Source organism: Lolium rigidum, chromosome 7 (assembly GCF_022539505.1).
Source record: "Lolium rigidum isolate FL_2022 chromosome 7, APGP_CSIRO_Lrig_0.1, whole genome shotgun sequence".
Lineage (NCBI taxonomy): Eukaryota > Viridiplantae > Streptophyta > Magnoliopsida > Poales > Poaceae > Lolium > Lolium rigidum.
Window position 1 is genome coordinate 132588733 of NC_061514.1, and position 6301 is coordinate 132595033.

Here is a 6301-nt window from a genome sequence, read left to right on the forward strand (position 1 = left end):
ACGACATCAAACCTTAAGTGTGTCACCCTACGGTTCGTGAACTATGTAGACATGGTTGAGACCTCTCTCCGACCAATAACCAATAGCGGGATCTGGAGATCCATAATGGCTCCCACATATTCAACGATGACTTAGTGATCGAATGAACCATTTACATATGATACTGATTCCCTTTGTCACGTGATATTTTACTTGTCCGAGGTTTAATCATCGGTATCTCTATACCTCGTTCAACCTCGTCTCCTGACAAGTACTCTTTACTCGTACCGTGGTATGTGGTCTCTTATGAACCATTCATATGCTTGCAAGCTATTTAGACGACATTCCACCGAGAGGGCCCAGAGTATATCTATCCGTCATCGGGATGGACAAATCCCATTGTTGATCCATATGCCTCAACTCATACTTTCCGGATACTTAATCCCACCTTTATAACCACCCATTTACGCAGTGGCGTTTGATGTAATCAAAGTACCTTTCCGGTATAAGTGATTTACATGATCTCATGGTCGAAAGGACTAGGTAACTATGTATCGAAAAGCTTATAGCAAATAACTTAATGACGTGATCTTATGCTACGCTTAATTGGGTGTGTCCATTACATCATTCACATAATGACATAACCTTGTTATTAATAACATCCAATGTTCATGATCATGAAGCTATGATCATCTATTAATCAACAAGCTAGTTATACAAGAGGCTTACTAGGGACACCTTGTTGTTCACATAACACACATGTATCAATGTTTCGGTTAATACAATTATAGCATGGTATGTAAACATTATCATAAACACAAAGATATATTATAATAACCATTTTATTATTGCCTGTTGGGCATATCTCCAACACACCGATCTTTTGCTTGCAGGCCCTTAGCTGTTGTATGGATGCGGGCTTTTTACACGTGGAACGGAAATTCTTGATGAATAACTCCTGGAACGTTTCCCAGCTGTCGATAGATCCCACTGGTAACTTTTTTATACATGATCTTGCGGCTCCGCTGAGATGTACTTGAACACTCTGCATAGTTGTTGCTCTTGATCCACCCAGCAATTTTACTGTCTCCAAGAAATCAATCAACCAATCTTCGGGATCTTGCAGACCATCATATTTTTTTGTATCCGCCTGGCAATTTAAAACCAGAGGGAACCCGTATTCTGTGAACTCGTCGAGTGAAGCAGGGTAGTCCACACATATCCTCTTCCTCGACTTCTGGCGAATATCACATGTATCTACTTTCTCTTGCTCTGTCTACTCTATCTTGAGCTTCTGTATTCCTCGCCACGTCTGCTCGTGGAGGGTCTCGCGCCACTAGGGCGGGTCGAGGACTATTTCGCCTTGGAGCACTGTCGGGTTGTGGTGTGCTAGGTCCTGCGAACGTTGTTCCCATGAATCCAACTCCTGTTATGGCCATCTGATGCAGTGGTTCTCTAGGGTCTCTAGCTGGTGGCTTTGACGCTAATATAAAAGCTTGAGCCGCCATATACCATGCTTCCGGTGTTTTGGGGATAATGTTTCCTCTTGTGTCTATCGACATAAAGGACATGTCGAGATTCTGGATCAAGTACTCCCATTCGTGCTCGGGTATATGCTGCAGGCGGGATCTTCCTCTATCGCGCGCTGCTCTGTGGTTATCATCCGAAGTTCTTGACTGTTGACTTAGGTCATCTCTTCGCCTACTTGATGCAGAGGCTGCAGCTTTCCTTTGCTCAAGTACTATTTTTTCTTTTTCTATTTCTCGTCTGGCCCGAGCGAGTCTATATTGATACGCTTGCATCTCCTCTAAAGTGGCAGCGGTGGTCATCGGCTCCGCGCCACTCATGACTCTTGCCGCTTTATCCCAGGCTGCTTATGGAAGTTCTAACTTCTGACGAGGTGCGGTCCCGATATATTTGGTTCCCAATCCTCGTGTAAGATCTTCAGGATTGATGTATGGATGTCCCAAATCATCGAAAGCCTCTGATGTTTCCTCCTGTGAGCGACTCGTCTCTCCGATTACATAGACTTGATGATATTTTGTCGGGTTGTTCCTCCTGGATTTGGTGACACCGTCGCGCGGATCGGTGAGGACCGCTCGAACTGAGGTAGATCTGTCGATGAAGTCGAAGCTGTCGATGCTCTCTGAGTCGCTGCTCAGATCTGAGTATGCAGGCGACCCAAAGGACATGTTGCCAAAGATGTTGGCGAGTTTTCCAATTGACGCAGACTTGACGAAGAGTGGCGGCAAGATCTCCTCGGCACCTGTCTCGAACGATGATGATGATCCCGAGAAATCGGAGTCGACCGCCGACGGTCCGGATGAAACCGGTGTCGCGAGGCGATGCGATCCTTCCTTCCCGACGCGGAAGTGGAAACCTCTGAACTTCATCTCCATTGGCTCCTCCAGATGCGCATATGAATCCACACGGGCGGGAGGGTGAGGTTACAAAATCAACGAGACCAGTTTCGATCTGTTTACCTCCGTCCATCGCGTTTCTTGCCACCGAAGATGTCGACGATGTTGAACGTGCCATCGAGATCAGATCCTTGTCGCCTCTAGTCCCCGAGATCGGCGCCAATTGACAAGGTATCAACTTGTCAATTCCTACAAGTTGTAGACTTGGGTTTCGAGGAAGTAGAGGGCACGTAGATCTCGAAGGTTTCAGCCGGAAAAGGTGCTCGACTGCTAAAACTAGGGTTGGATTGACAATAAGATCGGTCCTTTCTTTGTCCCTCGACTCCCCCTTATATAGGAGGCGGAGCCGAGGGTTTCATATTACACAAGTTACAATTGCCGGGGAACTCTTTGAATCCGACCCGTAAAGTTACAAATCTCCATATTCTTAATCTATCTCTACTTGCCATAGTCGACGTCTTCATGGGCTTCCAGGCTTCATAAACTTCGGGTAATGGGCTTCCAATAAACCCTGGGTACTATCTTCGGTAGGTCCATTTGGGATGCCTATGTCATCGGCGATCGAAACCAACAATGATGTCGACCTCGATGCCCCTACACCGGCACTGGCGATAAAAATGGAGGGCACCAACGAGAGCAGTAGCGACTTTGGCTCTTCCTCCGACCGTGACGGCGCTGACAACCTAGAATTCAACGCGTTCGACCGCCACCGTTAGATTAGGTGTTTCCGTTTTTTGTGAAACTTGTCAAACTTTATACATATTCTAATGAAATTTGCTGAGTTTTAAATTTGAGATTATTTTAATTGTCTATTGGGAGCATCGGTTTGGGATGGCCAGTGTGTGCAACCTCTCCCCAAATTGGGGAGCAGGTGTCGACACCCCCCCCCATAGAGCTCTATCGGCGCACCTACCGGCGCCTATTTGGGGCGCACCGGTGGAGATGCTTGATACGTCTCAAACGTATCTATAATTTCTTATGTTCCATGCTACTTTTATGATAATACTCACATGTTTTATACACACTTTATGTTATTATTATGCATTTTCCGGCACTAACCTATTGACGAGATGCCGAAGAGCCAGTTGTTGTTTTCTGCTGTTTTTCGTTTCAGAAATCCTACAAAGGAAATATTATCGGAATTGGACGAAATCAACGCCCAGGGTCTTATTTTTCCACGAAGCTTCCAGAAGACCGAAGGGGATACGAAGTGGGGCCACGAGGGCCCGTACCCATAGGGCGGCGCGGCCAGCATGGGTCCCGCGCCGGCCTATGGTGTGGGGCCCCCGCTGCCGCCTCCAACCCTACCCATCCGCCTACTTATAGCCTTCGTCGCGAAAACCCCTGTACCGAGAGCCATGGTACGGAAATACTTCCAGAGACGCCGCCGCCGCCAATCCCATCTCGGGGGATTCAGGAGATCGCCTCCGGCACCCTGCCGGAGAGGGGAATCATCTCCCGGAGGACTCTTCATCACCATGATCGCCTCCGGATTGATGTGTGAGTAGTTCACCCCTGGACTATGGGTCCATAGCAGTAGCTAGATGGTTGTCTTCTCCTCATTGTGCTATCATGTTAGATCTTGTGAGCTGCCTATCATGATCAAGATCATCTATTTGTAATGCTACATGTTGTGTTTGTTGGGATCCGATGAATATTGAATACTATGTCAAGTTGATTATCAATCTATCATATATGTTGTTTATGTTCTTGCATGCTCTCCGTTGCTAGTAGAGGCTCTGGCCAAGTTGATACTTGTAACTCCAAGAGGGAGTATTTATGGTCGATAGTGGGTTCATGCCTCCATTGAATCTGGGACAGTGACAGAAAGTTCTAAGGTTGTGGATGTGTTGTTGCCACTAGGGATAAAACATCAATGCTTTGTCTAAAGATATTTGTGTTGATTACATTACGCACCATACTTAATGCAATTGTCTGTTGTTTGCAACTTAATACTGGAAGGGGTGCGGATGCTAACCCGAAGGTGGACTTTTTAGGCATAGATGCATGCTCGGATAGCGGTCTATGTACTTTGTCGTAATGCCCCGATTAAATCTCATAGTAGTCATCGTGATATGTATGTGCATTGTTATGCCCTCTCTATTTGTCAATTGCCCAACTGTAATTTGTTCACCCAACATGCTATTTATCTTATGGGAGAGACACCACTAGTGAACTGTGGACCTCGGTCCATTCTTTTACATCTGAAATACAATCTACTGTAAACTCTGTTCTTTACTGTTCTTCGCAAATAAACATCATTTTCCACACCATACGTTTAATCCTTTGTTTACAGCAAGCCGGTGAGATTGACAACCTCACTATTACGTTGGGGCAAAGTACTTTGATTGTGTTGTGCAGGTTCCACGTTGGCGCCGGAATCCCTGGTGTTGCGCCGCACTACACTCCGTCACCAACAACCTTCACGTGTTCCTTGACTCCTACTGGTTCGATAATCTTGGTTTCATACTGAGGGAAAACTCGCTGCTGTACGCATCACACCTTCCTCTTGGGATTCCCAACGGACGTGTGTTAAACTACCACGCCAACAGCAAGGATTTTTCTGGCGCCGTTGCCGGGGAGATCAAGACACGCTGCAAGGGGAGTCTCCCACATCCAATCTCTTTACTTTGTTTTTGTCTTGCTTTACTTTATTTTATTTACTGCTTTGTTTGTTCTCTATATCAAAAATACAAAAAAATTAGTTACTAGTTTTACTTTATTTACTGTCTTGTTTGCGTTCTCTATATTAAAAACATAAAAAAATTAGTTACTTGCATTTACTTTATTTACCTTTTGTTTATTTCATCATGTTTCCTCCTAAGTTCACTCTGAAAGATATACCGTTAGGACAAGGATCTATCATTGGAAGAGATAATATATAAGCATTTTTCACTCATGTTAGTATGGTTGAAGATTTTGAAGATAGATCCTTGGTAAAAGCTGTTCCTACTTATGAAAGTGCTTCTGCCTCTTTAGTACGCATGTTGGAAACTAGATTCGTTAATCTTAATCCTATAATCCAACATATGTTTCTTACACTCTCTGATATGGAAAGGGGAGAAAAGAGAGATTTTGTTTTAGATGTCCTTCTTAGAGAATTTGGTGATATAGCTAAAGAAGCTAGAAAAGTTTTTATTAAGCATAAGAGGCTTGGCTTTTATACCGATTTTGCAAAAACACTTGAAAAGATGGATATGGATAGAATAAAGTACACTAATAATGTTAATGATGGTGGGGAAATTAAAGTACCGATACCTAGTAAGCTCCTAGGAATGCATGAAGCTCTAGAAAATAAATATGCTTGGCTTGTTCTCGAAAATTTGTTTGATGAGGATAGTAAGCCTAAAAGCAACGAAAGAGGAGTTACTTATATATACAAGATACAATGCATTGTTGAGAAAACTCCCAACTCCCCTGGTAATGATGTTGATGCTTCATCTCTCGATAATACTTGATTCACACTTTCTGCGCCTAGCTGAAAGGCGTTAAAGAAAAGCGCTTATGGGAGACAACCCATTATTTTACTACAGCACTTTTGTTTTATATTTGAGTCTTGGAAGTTGTTACTACTGTAGCAACCTCTCCTTATCTTTATTTTATTGCATTGCTGTGCCAAGTAAAGTCTTTGATAGTAATGTTGATACTAGATTTGGATTACTGCGCAGAAACAGATTTCTTACTGTCACGAAATTTAGCAGCCCTGTCTGTAGGTAACTCAGAAAATTCTGCAAATTCACGTGCGTGATCCTCAGATATGTACGCAACTTTCATTCAATTTGAGCTTTTTCATATGAGCAAGTTAAGTGCCCCCAAAAAAATCGTCTTTACGGACAGTTCTGTTTTGACAGATTCTGCCTTTTATTTCGCATTGCCTGTTTTGCTATGCTTGATGGATTTCT